Source organism: Schistocerca cancellata, chromosome 2 (genome assembly GCF_023864275.1).
Source record: "Schistocerca cancellata isolate TAMUIC-IGC-003103 chromosome 2, iqSchCanc2.1, whole genome shotgun sequence".
NCBI lineage: Eukaryota > Metazoa > Arthropoda > Insecta > Orthoptera > Acrididae > Schistocerca > Schistocerca cancellata.
In genome coordinates, this window is record NC_064627.1 from 7,452,503 (window position 1) to 7,470,435 (window position 17,933).

General features: G+C 47.0%; 1 protein-coding gene and 1 long non-coding RNA gene across 3 annotated transcripts in view; both read right to left on the reverse strand.

The window, feature by feature from the left end:
* The window catches only part of LOC126161294 (filamin-A), a 917,852-nt gene extending 900,867 nt beyond the window's left edge, over nt 1-16,985 (reverse strand). For both annotated transcript variants that reach the window (XM_049917033.1, XM_049917034.1), the window contains exon 1: nt 16,889-16,985. The gene's annotated coding sequence lies outside the window, so the exon portion shown is untranslated. The remainder of the gene's footprint in view (nt 1-16,888) is intronic.
* A 96-nt stretch (nt 16,986-17,081) lies between these two features.
* Nucleotides 17,082-17,933, reverse strand: part of LOC126143568 (uncharacterized) — a 186,258-nt gene continuing 185,406 nt past the window's right edge. The window contains exon 3 of the long non-coding RNA XR_007529748.1: nt 17,082-17,138. This is a non-coding gene — a long non-coding RNA (uncharacterized LOC126143568). The remainder of the gene's footprint in view (nt 17,139-17,933) is intronic.

Genomic DNA, 17,933 nt, shown 5'->3' on the forward strand with positions numbered 1-17,933 from the left:
TCCTCTCCCCATCCCTTCCCTTCCCCCCTCGCCACCTTTTATACTGACGGGTCTGCCTCCCGCGACGCCTGGTGGTCAGGCTGCATCACACAGCGTCGCAAGGCTACTTTTGATCAGGCAGTGAATAGTGTTAAAAATGAATGTAACAGCCACAGGCATAATACACAAACTAGTAAAACACCATCCTGTGGGGCAAATGCTCCAATTAAGTCATTAAAGTTTATAGGCGAGTCAAAGTCTATTTTATAACAAGTATTCCTAAATCTGTGCGGGTTGAAGAACACACTTTAACCTCTGTAATGTTCAAAACGGTCTTTCTGCCTCTGTTAGACACATTGGCAGGGTGCAAAGTATTTTCAGAACAACAGAGACGTTTTGGAAAATATTGTTCACTTCACAGTCCGATTCTTTATATACTATTAATACAAAGCGTGTGTGGAAAAATTTATACGCACTAAAGACGTGGAGGTAAAAGAGGCTCTCACTCGGATCTGCAGGTGGAGGCTACTCGAGAGGATGTCTCGCCAGGAGGTGTTACAGAACTGAGAAGGGAAACGGATAGGCTGAAGTTAGATACATTGTGAATTAGGGAGAGGAAGAGGAGCACAGGTTTAGAAACACGGGTGAGGCAGGAGCCGCGCGGCCTGACGCGCTGCTTCCCGGCCCCCGGCACGAGTCCGAGCGGCGCGTGCGCCGGCCAGCCTGCGGACGGTTCTTACGGTGGTTCTCCATCTACCTCTGTGAATGCGGGTCGGTTCCCCTTATTCCGCCTCAGTTACAATGTCACGGCGATTGCTGCGCAGCAAACAGTCTCCACGTACGCGTACACCGTAGCTACTCTACCGTGCAAACATTTGCGGTTACACTCGAGTGGTACGAGACGTTCCCGGAGGGGAGCTGGCGGGTGTGTGTGTGGAACCGCACAATAACTCTGGGTTCAGTGTGGGACGGTGGTAGTGTGGGTGGGCTGTTGTGGGGTTGTGAACCACTGAGGGCTACGGTGAGAGGAAGCTTCTCCGTCGTTCCTAGTTTCCCGGTTTAATACGTGCATACAGTGCAATAGTATATACAATAATGAATATGAAATCAGGAATGCCTGTAGCCTGCTATGAACGACACAGCGAACGGATTATAGTAGCCAAAGTTGTCCTCAAACGGTAGCTGTGTGGTCAGCGCGACAGAATGTCAATCCTAAGGCGCCGGCTTCGATTCCCGGCCGGATCGGAGATTTTCTCCGCTCAGGGACTGGGTGTTGTGTTGTCCTAACCGTCATCATTTCATCCCCATCGACGCGCAAGTCTCCGAAGTGGCGCCAAATTGAAAGACTTGCACCCGGCGAACGGTCTACCTGGCGGGAGGCCCTAGTCACACGACATTAATTTAGTAGCCAAAGTACGCACGAAGCCATCATCCACCGTACAACTACAAGTGCCAACTAGCTCCATAGATACTAAAAAGACTGAAAGTACGTATAAGGAGATAAGAGAAATTATTCAAATGATTAGGGAGCGCGAAAATTTAATTGTGATGCGGGTTTGGAATTCGGTAATAGGAAAAGGAAGATAATGAAAAATATAGGAGGAAATGGACTGCAGAAAGCGAATGAAAGAGGGTAGATTTTTCCACAGAGCACAATTTAAAAACTGCTGATACTTAGTTTAAAAAATAACGAAAGAATGTTGTATACATGGATGAAAGAGGAAAGTGTCAGATAGATTGCACAATGATAAGACCGATTTAGAAACCGGATTTCAACCCGGAAAATATTTGCAGTGGTCCATTTGCACTCTGACCATTGTTATTGTTTGTCAACTGTACATTAAAACTGAAGACATTGCAGAGAGGTGGGTCAGACCCAAACTTCCATATGTCGTCAACCATATATAGCCCACTGATAGCGGAATGGTAAGTAAGGTGACCGCTCGTTATAAGCGGGAAATCCGGGCTCGAGTCCCAATCCGGCACAAATTTTCATGTCCTCATTCCATTCTGCACCTGAGGGTAGTCCTTAATTCGAAATGTGGTGCTACAGAAGAATGCAGAAGATTAGATGGGTAGGTCACATAACTAATGATGAAGTATTGAATAGAGCTGGGGAGAAGAGGAGCTTGCGACACAACTTGACTAGACGAAGGGATCGGTTCGGAGGGCATATTCTAAGGCATCAAGGGATCACCAGTTTAGTATTGGAGGGCAGCGTGGGGGGGTAAAAACCGTAGACGGAGACCAGGAGATGAATACACTAAGCTGATTCAGAAGGATGTAGGTTGCAGTTCACAAACAGGAAGTTGGTTCAACCAAAACTAAATCCGGATTGGAGTATTTATAGTAAGGGCAGGTTTGTCGCCGATGGTGGCGGTGTATTCATTACAGTAAAGAATTTGTCAATACTTAGTGAGGTTATCACTGATTCCGAATGTGGATTAATCTGGGTGAAAGTTAAGCATCAGTGTTCGGTCGAAGATGGTAAGCCGATGCTTTTGCAGACCACTTGCGTCAGGAACTGTAGTGCTGGAGCGCTTCAGTGAGAACACAGAAATTCGTGAAAGAATTCCCTGATCGTGCTGTGACTTCAACTTGCGAGCTACAGATTGGGAGAGTCATGCTATCAAAACTGGTGCCTGAGACATTCGTGAGGCATTACTTGTCAGACAATTACTTCGAGCAGATAGTTAGAACCATCTCGTGATAGTAACGTCTTATACCTCCTAGCAACAAAAAGAGCTGAACTTCTCGAATCAGTTGACGTAGACGAGAGTATCAGTGGTCATTAGGCAGCGATAGCATTATATGACTACGTGTATTACAAGGAATTTTAAGAAAGGTGGGAAAATATTTTTGCTTAAAAAGTGTGACAAGATACAAATTGCGGAGTACCTGAGTAGTTAACATCAAAATTCATCAATTCAAAAGCATCGTTCAAAATGCCTTACATAGTATGTTCTGAGCTAGGTCTTACAGAACCACCACGGTTTGACAGCAGTATTAGAAAACTGCTACGTAAACAAAGACCATTTCATCACAGATTCAACATCAGCCAAAACGTAGCTGACAAACAACAGCTGAAAGAAGCGAAAATGGGCGTAAGGAGAGCAATGAGAGAAGCTTTCAATGACTCTGAAAGTAAAATTAGGAAAGGATGCGAAACCATCTATTGAGTCACTCAATGACCTTAATGGCACCGAAACGGAAAATGGCAGAGAGAAGGCCGACATACCGAAATCAATCTTCCGAAATTGTTTCACCGCGGAAAATCACAATACGTTCCCTCCTAACAATTGTTGTACGAACTTCTAAATGGCAGATTTTCAGATACCTAATCGCGGAAAGAAAAACAGCTACAATCGCTTTGTAGTGGAAAGGGACTGGAGGCAGATACCTCTAAGATTCTACAGAGGTTATGCAAAAGAACGTGCTCCCCGTATAGCAGCAGTGTACCGTTAAGTCGCTAGAGCAACGAAGGGTACCTAGCGACTCGGAAGGGGCGCAAGGTCTTCCTGTTTTCAAGAACGGTCGTAGGACACGTTTACATAATTACAGGCCTACATCTGTTATATAATTACGGAACATATTTTGTACTGATGTATTACGACGTACTTGGAGAACCAATTCCCCTCTATAAAAATCAACACGGAGTCCGTAAGAAGAGACCGTGCGACACTCAGCTCGCTCTGCTCTTTCACGAGATCCCCAGCACTGTAAACAGCATCACTCAGGCTGATGCAGTGTTCCTTGACTTCAGGGAGGCATTTGACGCCGTCCCGCACTGCAGTTTAGTGAAGAAAATACGGGGAGCGTACCGAGTATCGACCGAGATTTGTGACTGAATTCAGGACATCCTTGCAGGTACAAATTAGCACTTCTCTCTTAACGTAACAAAATCGATAGATGGAGGGGTAATTTGGGGAGTACCCCAAAGAAGGGCCACTACTGTTAATATAAATGATCTAGTAGGAAGCGTCAAAATCTCTTTAAGCCTGTTCACAGACGATGCGGTTGTCTGTAGGAAAGTAGCAACGACAGAAGACATAAGGACCCGCAGAGGGCAGACGAATGTTGATGCTCTGGCAGTACATCCTCAATGCAAATAGACGTAACATATTGGACATACACAGGAAAAGAAATCCATTACTGTACAATTACGCTATTGATGACAAATCACTGGAAACAGTAACTATTGTAAAGTTTCTAAGGGTATCTATGCAGGGCGACGTTAAGTAGAATGACCATACAATACAAACAGTACGAAAAGCACATGCCGGACTGAGATTAACAGGAAGAATCCTAAGGAAATGTAATTCATCCACTAGAAAAATGGGTTCCACAGTGCTTGTCCTTCGATCCCCGAGTACTGTTCATCAATGTAGGACCCTTACCAGTTAGAACGGGTAGGAGAAATAGACAAGATCCGACGAAGAAGAGCTCTTTTTTCGTCGGGGGATCGTTTAGTCGGCGCGAGAGCGTTACAAAGTCCAGAGGCAGACGCTGTGAGAGAGGTGTTGTGCATCACCCCGAGGAGTACTATCGAAATTCTGAGACAGTACTGTCCGGGAAGAGACTATCACCGTATTACTTTGTCCCACATACGCCTAGCGAATGAACGCAACGAGGAAATTCGAGAAATTAGAGCTAATACATAGGCTTGCCGACAGTCATTCTTGCCACGCGCAATTCGCGAATAGAATAGGGAAGGCGGAATCAATGAGTGGTAGCACGAGTGGCCTCCGTCACGGGCTGCGGTTTGCAGTGGATGTAGAACGGGTAGCTCCGAGAGAGGAAATGATGAAGGCGGCGGGGGATCAAATACGGAAAAGGGCAACACTTGGCAGAAACCCTTGGATGCTGAACAACACACTGAATCTAAAAGATGGAAGCAAAAGATATAAAAGTCCAGCAAATGAAGCAGGCAAAAGGGAATACGGACGTAAACGAGAGCAAGTGCAAACTGGCTAACAAAGAGTGGATGGATGACAAATACGAGGTTGTAGAAGCTTGCATGATTAAGGGCAAGACATCCGGCCTATAGGAAAATTAAAGAGTAAACCTGTGTAGAGAAGATAAGCAGCTGTATCAATATAAAGTGCTCAGATAGCAAGTCAGTACTAAGTACAGGAGAGAAAGCTGGACGTTGAAAAGAAAGTATAGAAGGACTACTTAAGGGGATGTATCAGACAGCCGAAATATCCTCAGACTTGGAGAAAAATGTGATAATTCCTACTCCAAAAAAAGTAGGTGCTGACAGGTGTGAAAATTACCGAAGCTTCACTTTAATAAATAATGGCTGCAAAATACTGCTCGAATTATTTGTAGAAAATGAAAAAAATTGGTGGCTCCCGATCGCGCGGAAAATTAGTATGTATCCTGGAAAAGTGTAGGAACACTTATAATGTTAGAATACAGGCTGCAGAAAGACAAAGCTACATTTGTAGCATTTATACTCAGAGCGAGCTTTTGACAATGTTGACTGAAACGCACTGTTTGAAATTCTGAAGGTAGGAGGTATCAAACACAGGTTTTCCACATGTTGTACAGGAGTCCTAAAGCAGGGAAGGGCTGAGGACTTGAAAGGGAACGGGAGAAGGAAGAGAGGGTTATGGCGTATCTCTGCCCTTATACACTGAGCCAGCAATAAACGAAACCTAGGAGGAATTAGGAAAAGGAGGATCAAAATGTAGACTGGCTGAACAAGAAAAGCCTTTCTAAAAACGAAGATAAATTTGTGAACAACTGATATAAGTTTAAGTCTCTGGTGTGCAGCCTTGTAGGAAAGTAAAATGTGGACGTCAAGCAATTCAGACACGGATAGAATAGAAGCTTTTGATATATGGTGCTACAGAAGAACATTGAAAATTAGATTGGTATATCGAATAACTGATGAGGAGGTACTGAATGTAATTGGGCAAAGAAGAAAAATTTGTGACATAACTTGACTAAAAGAAGATATCGTTTCATAGGACACATCCTGAGACGACATTAGTGTAGAAGGCAGAGGCAATAGTGAGAACAGACTGGAAACCGTGGAGTGGTTAAGGGAACACGGCGAACGATAAAAGCCAAAACACATCTTTGGACGTGAAATAACGAAAACGTTTGTGCTGCCACTATTCGGCAATTGCACGTGTTTTGCAGCATTCCTGCTATAACTGTTGCATAAAGATTAAGGAACGAGATAACATATCACGCACAGAAATCAGCAAATGTATTGCTAGGATAGCACTTTCGACTCTGCACTAACTGCACAGTATTGCCACAGGGTATGCACGTCGATCACGTCGTTACAGTGTTGTCGAGGTGCCACTTTGTACCGGAAATATATGCACGAACTAATTTCGTTGTAAATTTATTTGAACCTGTGATATGTGAAAAACACCGCTGCCAGGTTTGAGTGCTCTCTGTTTGAGATGAGCTGGCCCGAAGATGGCGGCTTCTGCAGCGAGTGTCTTTACGGTGGCTGTCACTCCGCAAGAAATTTCGTGCAGGCCGAGAGTTGAAGTGCCGATCGACGTCTGTAAACACATCAGAGCGCACGCAGAAATAGCCGAATCAAATTACTGACGCATTTACTGGTGAGGTTAAAGAGGGTTTGTATTCCGGAATCTCGAACTACTATTCGGTGAAACATTTTCTAGTAACGGGGAGGCAACAGGACCGGGACTCAACCGCAGTCAAGTTTCTATCAGACCGTAGATACGGTTTTGTGGCCGTGGATCCATCTTATTGTTCTCGGCAGATATATGTTCCACATCCGACAAGTCTCCAAAACTGACGGTATCTGGGAACTCAGAAGAAGTGCCGTTGTGACGCAGAACACGACGAGTCGTGTGGTGCAGCTGCGTGTCCCGTGGAGAGCCCACAGCTGCCACGGCGCTACACTCGCCTCCGTCACCAGTTGGACGATTCCTTCGCGCCTCAGCGTGTTTCCTGTCAACTTTGCCCTTCTTTCGGTCCAGCTGTGACGTAGAGCTCTTTTTTTCTACGACTCTCATTTAGTACCCCTTCGACTGCTTTTCCACCTATCCCTCTAATCTCGTCGACTCTCCTGTAACGTCGCATTCGTAAGCTTCATTCCTCTGGTTCTCTCGACTATATAATGAGCCACTGCTGTCGGCTACTGACGGTTCGAGATGCGTGACAGGACACGGGGAGGCGGCATCGTGGAACAAAGGCGCGCGGCCGAGGCTTCGCCGGTTGCGGCCCGCCCGCCACCCTGCTGCTGTCGCCGGCCCTCTGCCCGCACCACCGACTAGGCGAATTGGGCCTCGTGTGTCTCCCTACTGCTCCTTCAGGAGCCGTTGACACGACTTGACGAAACGTGGCAGACCGGCACGTTAGATTACCGTATTAATGAGTCACGAGTAACAGCGTGTAGACACGCGCCCTGGTAGCTGTTACACGGGGTGGGCCTCCGGTGAAGAAGAGGGCGCGCTGCGACTCGGCTGCGAGGCGGCCAGCCTCCCTCGTGCAGGCCACAGGCCACACTGGACGAGCGCACGGGGAGCGGCGCTCCGAGGACCGGCTGAGCGAGGCGGCAGTGCCGACAACTCCTTGACCGGTCGACACTGCGGCACCTCGTCGAGCGCTACTCAGAAACCTCGAGAGCCGAAAGGACGAGCCTCGTCACGCCCCTGCCCCCTTCTGTTGTAAAACCTTGCAATTCTGGTCCAGGCTGTTACCTGTCACGAATATTGAACGTAGCGTATACGTTGCTCCGCGTAAAAGAAGAGAGTCGAGTGCACCGGTGCGACAGACACCGTGAGCGGGCCGCTCTCTGGACGATAGCCTCGCCACGCACCGGCACGCGCTCTTCACTCGCCGCCCACGTTCCGCTTACACCTCTTACCGTAGTCACCTCGTAGTTGTAAATTTTTTTTCCGTTTTGTTTTCTCTTTTTAGGACCTGAAATCCTTCACAAATTGTGTAGAAATTCCACGTGAAGTGGACCGACGAGGTCTCTTACTTGTCCAATTTGCCGCGACAAGAAAACTCCTAGAGAACTGCCGTACGGGGGAATGAACTGCCGAAATAAAGAAGTAATCGGGACCGGCTTGCGTGCCAAAAACTGAAGACGGTGAAGTTTCAAGTTCAGCTGTGGGCGTTAAATGGCTTCTGAGGTTGACGATAACGTTGACGATAAGGCGTTTCTGACTTTCGAGACCACGTCTGCTCCCACCGACTACGTTCCTGCGCTCTTTGCATAGAGTGCTACACGACACACAGCTAGCTGTCTCAGGCCTTCCACGATTTTGTCCGCGTCGTGGGTCTCGCGAGCCAAAGTGTCCTCGCCACCGGCAGTGCTTCGGTTCTACGCGGTCCCTGCACGTGCGAGCCACATTTCCTGCCTATCCGGCACTTGTTGCTTTACTCTCTGATCGATCTTCGATTGCCACACGATTTCCTATAGTAACCGGTTTTTCTGCCTCCGCAGCCGTCCGTATCTCCCACTACGCCAGAGACCTACCTCGAGATTGTTCGTTTAAATACTAGCACTTTCTCATCCTCCGTCTTCGTGGCACTCGAGGTTCGATATAACGTGACCGGAAATACTGTTGCACTGCGTTACACGCTTTACGTTGCAACTACTGCAGAGTGTCCGTGATGTTATTATCCACTTCATCGTGAAGTACGTTCTGGAAGTATCGCTGTTCCGCAGTTTTACCTACCGCTTTATGTAGTAGTTGTTGAAACTCGTCTCAGGCCAATTCGGAGCTCCCGCCTGCACCGTTGTGCGCTCCGCGTCGGTCCTCTGTGCAGCGCCGGCACCCCCGCCTTCTCACATTCCTCGCGATCCCTCAGCTGCAGACAGCACACAGGTAGCACAATTGTCACATTACTTCCGACACCACTATTATAAATTTACACGAGCGAGTCTGGGGAGATGTTCTCTGACTACATCTCTCACACTTTTGTACGAGCGACACCGAGTGCTTACTGTCCTGGCAGCTGCTCTCGGGACTCTATCGACATCCGTCATCGCGCGCGCTTCGTGAGGACTCCGGACGTAGGAACAATATTTCAGAATACGTCCGACCAGCGTCTCGTACACGGTTTCCCTCCCCGAAACCCTTCCGAGACAGCAATATCTCCCGCGTTTGTGATTTCAGAGATTCCAGACGCCCTCCGCATTTCGCATCACATCGCAGCACTGTTTTCACACCCGCGAGCGGCACGTGAGCTGCTCGGCTCGCGTTCCGACGAGCCCCGCCCGGCTGCGCGCCCGCCTCACCTCACGCGCTGCACGGAGTGCCGCCCTCGGGACGGCTCGCCTCATTCCGCCAGTGTCGAGGCGCCGACAGGGCGAGCTAGGGACGAGTTCGCTCATTTGTCGCGCAACGCATCGCTGCGGAAAGTTCTCGTGCACGACGACGTCAGTGTGCTGCACGCACCGCTCTGTCACTCCGTACTCGGCCACCACTCTTACGTGTACGCTTCGCGGGCCGAGTTGGGCCTCTGCCTCATCTCGAAGCAGGGGAGTCAGCTGAGGAGGCTGGGGGGCGCGGGCGGCGCACCAGCCCCCAGGCCCGTCACACTCTCTGTCCTCACCTTGCTCCCTCCCACTGTAACGTTCGAGGACCTGTTAGGCACTGTGTGGGATCGAAACGTACGTCATTATAGAGTTGTCTGGTCATACGCTCCCAGAAGCTGTACTCGGTTTAGTTCGTCTCGATTAAGTTATTATTGCAATGTGTGCATTTGGATTTACTCGCAGCGCTCGGGGAAGAAGCCGCCCACTCGGCTAGCGGACGCACTGCCGCCGGACGGCGCTCTCTCGGGAACTGCCACTACGTCACACAAATGCTCGGTTAGCGTGCACAGAGTGATTTGCGATCCCGGAAACGAATGCGCCGTGCGCAGTTCATTAGACTCTTCTCAGTGAGGCTCTTCGTGATGTGTGTGTGTGTGTGTGTGTGTGTGTGTGTGACGAGAGTCGGATCCGTAACTACGGGATAGCAGGTGGGAGGCGAGACGCAGTGGCCTGCCGGTCGCTGGAGAGGGAGAGCCAGAGCTCCGGTCTCCGCCCACGGCCGCTCCGCCTCCTGCGGTAAAAAGTAAACCTCGTGACGAGGCCACGGAGGCGACGCGAAGGTCGACCGACCGACGCGCCGTCCAGCGCCGTTCGTCATCGGATAGGGGGTAAGGCGAGGGGCGCGCGGTCAGCGTATCACTGCCCCAGCTGTCGTCGACGCCGCTGCGTGTCAGCCGGGCAGCTCGTCAGTCGTCGTCGAGAGGCCGAGTACGGCACGGTCCAGCCCTCCCACCGCAGTACCGGGAATCGCACGGAGGTACTTCACGTCGGCCACTCGGCTAGTCAGGCGCGTTCCTGAAGGGACACGGTGCTACTAGAACCGCCTGCCGCCGAGTTGGAACTCGCTGCCGCTCGTGGGGCCCTCCACGATGGCGCCTAACCTTACACCCCTGCAATAACCAAATAGACGTACGGTACGCCATTATCCACTGAACTGCCCCGAACACACAGCCCACAGGCCAGGCCGCTGGCTTCTCACTTTCACAAGATTGGGCTGCCGAGGGAAAGAGTGCTTCGTGACCGACACGGAAATGCAAAGATACTCGGGTCATTACCTTCAATGACACCCTCGTACTTCGTATGAGAGTTGCTTTAATAGAAAGTTGTGTCACAAAGAGGGGCAATTTGTAGAAGAATAGCAAAACATTAAATCTGAATTAATTTTGAGCAACAAAAATATTATTACCACAGCTTGTTTCTATTTATCGTAGGCCACGACGGTTGGTGCCTACGAAATAAACATTTCTGAAGTAGGGCCCATACATCGTATCCATCTAGTGAGCACTTTGGCAGGCCACACGTACTCTAGATCTGCAGGTCGTTTCTCTTCCACTCGATTTGCTTCTTGGGATTCGCTTAGGTTCTGCATCTCCAGGTTCCATCGTAGTCATTTGCGGTATCAGAAAAGAAACTGACGAATGTGGCCCCTTGGTCCTGAGAATTCTGACGAGGTGTCCCTTGCTAAATGGAACGAGAGACAACCTGCATATAGTTGTCTGTATATCGCTGCTTAAACGAAACAGGGCACCACCAGCATATAATTCTGCCACGGTGTGGCCGGTTAAATGGAACCAGACACCACCAGCAGACGGTCTATGTACCAGCAAAGGTGTACAGTCGACACTGGATATTATTAAAACAGCGCACTGAAACCATAGTGGTGCAACCGCGGCGTACAGTTGCTGTAAGAATTGCAAACCAACCACTGCCACAACCAGACGAGTTATTAGACGTCGGTGACTAAGTAAGTGGGTCACGTGGGAACGTTATTAATGCTTTTCGGCAACAGAAGACTGACAACTGTCGGAATAGGTCCAAACTAACGGGTGGATTGTACTAGTATCAGTCTTCACAATTAGAATTTTTCGCTTTGTTTATTTCCAGTATAGCTCGGAACTCGTTTCAGAGCACACAGGACGCACTCTAAATTAGAAAAGACTAATTTGGGTGGTGGAAGTGGTGGTCGTCGTCGTCGTGGTAAGTTCGTATGGGACCAAACTGTTGATGTGATCGGTGCCTAGGTTTAAACACTACTTAAACCAACTTACGCTGAGGACAACACACACACCCGTGCCCGAGGGAGGACTCGAACCTCCGACCGCATGAGCCGTGCGAACCGTGGCAAGGCGCCCACGACCACACGGCCACTAATTTGGAACGTAGTGCAGTACTGCACAGGAGTTTCAGTTTCACACTGTACTGCTGCCCGAACCACGCGCCAGTTCCTACCGCCCCTCGTCTTCGTCTCTGTTAAACCCCGCCTCCTGCCTGCCTCGGGTAGCGAGGTCTCTCTTCAGTTCGGTCTTAAACCTGCTCGGGATTCTTACGACCTCACGTTCCAAGCGAGCACAAGTCGGCGTGATATCCCTCAAGTGGATATCCAGAAACACAATCAATGCCAAGCAAATAACTGCTCGCATAAGGCCAGATTTGGACCAGTGCGTTGTTGACTGGCTCAATTTGAGAAGCTCTTTATCTCTAGTAAATCATTTTTCTGAAATTGTAATCATTTGTTTGTCTGCATTACATCCACCGACGTCCGTCACAAAAAAAAGTGGTTCAAATGGCTCTGAGCACTATGGGACTTAACATCTGAGGTCGTCAGTCCCCTAGAACTTAGAACTACTTAAACCTAACTAACCTAAGGACATCACACACATCCGTGCCCGAGACAGGATTCGAACCTGCGATCGTAGCGGTCGCGCGGTTCCAGACACGGCGGGAGAATTTTCGCTGATGGTTACTCTCTGGGAGTAACTTGAGTGTACTTTCTGTAAGTGTCTGAGAATCCACTGACAACAGATGTCGGAATTGTTTACAGGTGGCAGGGTGAAAGTCTCTGTAAAAGCTGAAAGATCGCATTCCCGAGATATTCCGTCGTAGGTCTGTGCATGAAGTAAGAGGTCGCGATCGGTGAGCCCTGGGCTGCAGCTGCAGAGGCACAGAAAAAACGTGTTCGTGTTGGATAAGAGTGTGGATTAGGCGGCGGAATCATTTTGGAGCACAGAAGTATCTCACTGCAGAGCTTCTGATGGAAGACCCACAACAATATCGAAATTTCACGAGAATGGCAGCGACGAAGATGAAAGTAAAACTCCTTATAAAGTCGACCCAAAATTGCCAACCTATATACTGTTATGCGTGAATTGATTACTGTTGAGACAGACTGCTTGTGAGAGTAATATTTCTAGCATCATGTACGTTTATTCTCTTAAGAATTTTGTAAGTCCCAGCTGCGATGAAATAACATTACACCAAACTTCATCTTGATACCCATACTCCTTAAAAGCCATATAAGTGGAACATCTGATAAATGAAGTATTTGTGGACATACATTAATTTGAACGGCCGGCAGGAGTGGCCGAGCGGTTCTACGCGCTACAGTCGGGAACCGTGCGACCGCTACGGTCGCAGGTTCGAATCCTGCTTCGGGCATGGATGTGTGTGATGTCCTTAGGTTAGTTAGGTTTAAGTAGTTCTAAGTTCTAGGGGACTGATGATCACAGCAGTTAAGTCCCATAGTGCTCAGAGCCATTTGAACCATTTGAACCATTTCTGAAGGTCTGTTCTTTGTTCTTCAACATCCGACATAATAATGTAATCAATAAATGCCACGCCACATAAAATTATGGTTATAGTTGAATTACTTAAATGACAGTTCTTCGAGCTTCAAACAGTTACCTTCAAACACAACTTCACTTCTAGTTCTACGTTAATTAATCTATATTATAAAACTACTTTGCCTTATTCCTTCAATTGTAGATAAGTCGAAGAGATAGAAACTGAAAAGTCTGGATCGGTGTGGTAGGGCAGTTGTGCTGACATTGTTACGAAAAAAAAAATTGATACGTTACGGCGTTACCGAGTTAATTAGCATTAAGTTTCGCCAATGAGGCCGTTGGGCGCGCAAATTCGAGCTTCCCGCCCGATACAATTAGCGTCAGTTGCTCTCAAAGCGTAGAAGCCGACAGGCACGAGACTGCTCAACCTTCGTCTCGAGTTCGACCCTCACTAGCGTCCCACGTCCAGTTTTTGTATCACTCTACTGTTCAGTCTTAGGAAACAGAAAGGACGCCGAGCGGGGTGGCCGCACGGTCAAAGGCGCCTTGCCACGGTTCGCGCGGTTAGGCGGGAGGTGAGAAAAATTGGATTTCATGGTCGAGCGGCTGCTCATAAACCACACATCACGCGGCTAAATGCCAAACGACGCCTCGATTGGTGTAAGGAGCGTAAACATTGGACGATTAAACGATGGAAAAACGTTGTGTGGAGTGGCGAATCACAGTACACAATGTGGTGATCCGATGGCAGGGTGTGGGTATGGCGAATGTCCGGTGAACTTCATTTGCCGGCGTGTGTAGTGCCAACAGTAAAATTCGGAAGCGGTGGTGTTATGGTGTGGTCGTGTTTTTTATGGAGGGGGCTTGCACCCTTTGTTGCCTTTCGCGGCACTATCACAGCACAGACCTACATTGATGTTTTAAGCACCTTCTTTGCTTTCTACTGTTGAAGAGCAATTCGGGGATGGCGATTGCATCTTTCAACACGATCGAGCACCTGTTCATAATGCACGGCCTGTGGCGGAGTGGTTACACGACAATAACATCCCTGTAATGGGCTTGCCTGCACAGAATCCTGACCTGAATCCTATAGAACACCTTCGGGGTATTTTGGAACTCCGACTTCGAGCCAGGCCTCACCGACTCACATCGATACCTCTCCTCAGTGCGGCACTCCGTGAAGAATGGGATGCCATTCCCCAAGAAACCTTCGTATGCCTACGAGAGTGAAAGTTGTCATCAGGACTAAGAGTGACCGAAAACCACATTGAATTCCACCATTACCGATGGAGGGCGCCACGAACTTGTAAGTCAATTTCAGCCAGCTGTCCCCTTATAAAAATCCAATATCAGAGTAAAAGTTGGTACGGTTTCATCATTTTACAGAGCACTCATTTCAGCTTCGTGTCTTACATACTAAAGTAAGTTCATTTATCTCGTATTCCCAGTTTTTTACTCAATAAATTGGTTTTTCGTTGATAATTTAAAAAGAAACTGATTTTTCTCCATCGGTAGGAGGTAGCAACATGAAAACATTTACGATATTTTCTTTTGAAGAAGTGAAGCTAATTCCAAAAGTAGAACACACTAACTTCAATATTACGCGCTTTTAAGTTTTCGAGAACACGATTTTTTAACGAACTAATTATCGGATCACGCTGTGGCTTACAACCTTTGATACTGGCTTAGTTTTACACAATCTAGACATGTTTTGTAACAATACTTAAGCTTTTAATTTCACGAAAGATTAACACGCAATGCCTTTGATTTCCATGTTCACGGCGTGCCCCAGGCGCTGCTACCTTGACTTTGGACAACCGATGGAGAAAAATCAGTATCTCACTCGTCACATCAGACACGCCGGTAAGCAGTTGCCTATCCGTAAGTTGTATGCAATTCCCAAAAATTCCCGTAAAAATCGCGTTTGAAGTTTTCTGAGGTACGTTTAAGTCACCAAAGTAAGACAACGTCTTATGATGGGCTCTGCAGCTCACTTGGTTCCTTTGGATAATTGTAACCAGTTAATCAGTGGATTACTTGTCTGAATCTTGCTAGGTCTCTTTTCTTTATTTTTTTTTCGTTCGAATACCTACTTCAACCACACATATATAAAAATGAATATCTCTCTCTCTCTCTCTCTCTCTCTCTCTCTCTCTCTCTGTGTGTGTGTGTGTGTGTGTGTGTGTGTACTACCTCTTCTCCATTTGACTGATTTCAACAAAACTTGGTACACATATCCCTTACTGGTATGTAATAAGTAACCGCTGTCGGTGTAAGAACCACCCACCTATCGTAGTTCAGGAGATATAACGTCATAAACAACGGATGTATGAAAAGCTGACACATCATACATGACGTTTAAATTACTTCCGTGATACTAACTGTATTGACAATAAATTTCGCAGACACTATCCACATATGCTGGTAAACGCATCTACAAAATTATATCATGGTACCACACATCGATCAAGAGATATGGCGTCAGAAACATGCACACTCTATTTTATACATGTTTCACAGACCATATACACATACGCTGCTTAGTGTACCTGCACAAATGGGCTACATCATTTATGACACATAGCTCAAGAGATACCATGTCTTAAATGCTCAGATGGGTGAAAAATTTTTGCATCATGCACTAAATTTTATACATTTATTCTTCACTACTAAGATACTCCCAAGTCAAGTCAACTTGAGAAAATCCCTTACACCTGCTTTTTACAGATTTGAACTACGAAGTGCAAGTGGCTGTAGGCAAAAACAATAGCTGTAAAGAGGCCTTGCATGACACACATGCAAAATCGCCGTTGTAGACACGCCAAGCAGCTGTATTTCTAAATCGGAATAGTAAACATATTTCTTCGTACTACTGTTTCACGATTTCGAAGTTGTTTTCACAAATATATGGACATGAAATTTTTTCGACATTACACTAGAAACACAGTTCATGTTTTGTTACCATATCTAATAGAAAACTGGGAAAATGAAAAATCGGCCAATGTCACGTTTATCAGCTATTTAAATATAAAAGTCATGAAATATACACTAATTAAGCTAATTATAATTTTTTGTGAAAATTGCACGTCTTCTTATTTGCATTTATAAATTGAATGCAAAATCCCAGTTTTAATTGCAGATATAAATTTTCAATTATCGATATTTTAAAAGATTGTAAATAAGTTTGTAAAGTTTCTTTAGTTTAAATATTCTTTATTAAAACAAAATTTTTTAAGATAACGGTAATTAATACGTAATTAGAGGCAAGAAGGTTCGGATTTTCATAAAAAAATTACGATTAGGTATGTGTAAATTGCATATTTTTGATCAATTTCATATCTAAATGGTGTACGGGTTTGAACTGAACGAAACAATGAAACTAAAAAAAGGCTATTGGACGATTGGAACCGACGACCGATTCTACGCCCCTGTGCCATTCTTCGACACTACCGAATGAGGAAATGGCCTGTCGTTAAACGTTGCCTTTCTTTTAGAGAATTAAATTTCCTCTGAAATCTTCAAAGTCGATTTCTTCGATGATTTTTTTTTTTTTTTTGTTTTTTCCTTCTTCTTAGAGTTGCGTGTAACTGATTTGGCTGACTGATGTTTGAGTTCTGAACTCGACAAAGTAAGAATACATGAAACTGTAAACATCCGACTGCGGTGTCGTTCCGCCGCCACTGCGCCCCCGTGCCAGGTGCAGCGCTGGCGCTGGCGCTGGCGCAGGTGTGGCAGACAAAATTAAAAGCACCGGCGAGCGCCGTCTCGACAGAAGCAGTGCTGCCGGCAAGCGGAGCGGACTCACCGATGTTGACGAGCTTGACGCCGTCGGCGGCGACGGCGGCGAGCGCCGTCGCGACGTTCTCGAGCGCGTGGTGGTGGTTGGCGGGGCGGCGCACCCAGGCGGGCCGCAGCGGCCGCCGCTGCAGCGCCTCCACCAGCAGGCAGAGGCGCGTGCCGTCGCGCAGGTCGGCCGCCAGGTCGCGCACCGGCGCGCCGCCCCCGCCGCCGCCGCCCCGCAGCTGCTCGTTCACCCAGTTGCGGAACGTGTTGGCCTGCAACACCGCCCCCGCTCACTCACTGCTCTCGCAAAAGGTGTATCTCAAAAAGATTTAAACCGTGGAATTCGTTATATTCGGCCCGTTTCTTCATTCCTTTACATCTCAGTTTCGTATTCCCATTTTCAAAATAATGAAAATCGTTAGTTTATAATATCTGTTTGGCAAAATAATATTAAATTTCTTCTCCATACCTAGTGTTCAAATAACCACATCTGGCAATGTCGTATAAAACATTTAATTCTACCTCACAAAGTTTTTTTTCACGAATTACAATTGCTTCCATTGTTCAGATTTTTATGCAGACACTCTAGTTATAGACAATAAATTTTTTATAATAAATTCAAAAATTATTCCATACATATTAACAAATTCCTCATCGAACAAAACGAGCAAATTTCATCGCAATCTATACGAAACGTGTAAAATGAACTCTGCAGTGTCCTTTTCGCGACTACAGTTTCCGACTCCTTCGACCTTACGTACACGTGGAGACTGAATTCGTCGAAACGTTTCGATTCGTTCGCTCGGACTGTCACTGACTGTGGGTTTTCTCTCCTAGGTCCCCAAAATCTATGAGGTTCGAGTTTCGTACACAGTAGTCGATCAATTTTTTATCAGATTTTCCGCCGTATGTCAGAGAATCTATTCCGTTGCCTGTAACGGTTTCAAAATCAAATACACCGTTAAGCACAATTTCGATGCACTTAACAACCGTCAATACGAACGTTAATTTCGGTACCCGTATTAGGAATATTTAGACTATTCTTATTTTTCTCATTCCTGGGAAAA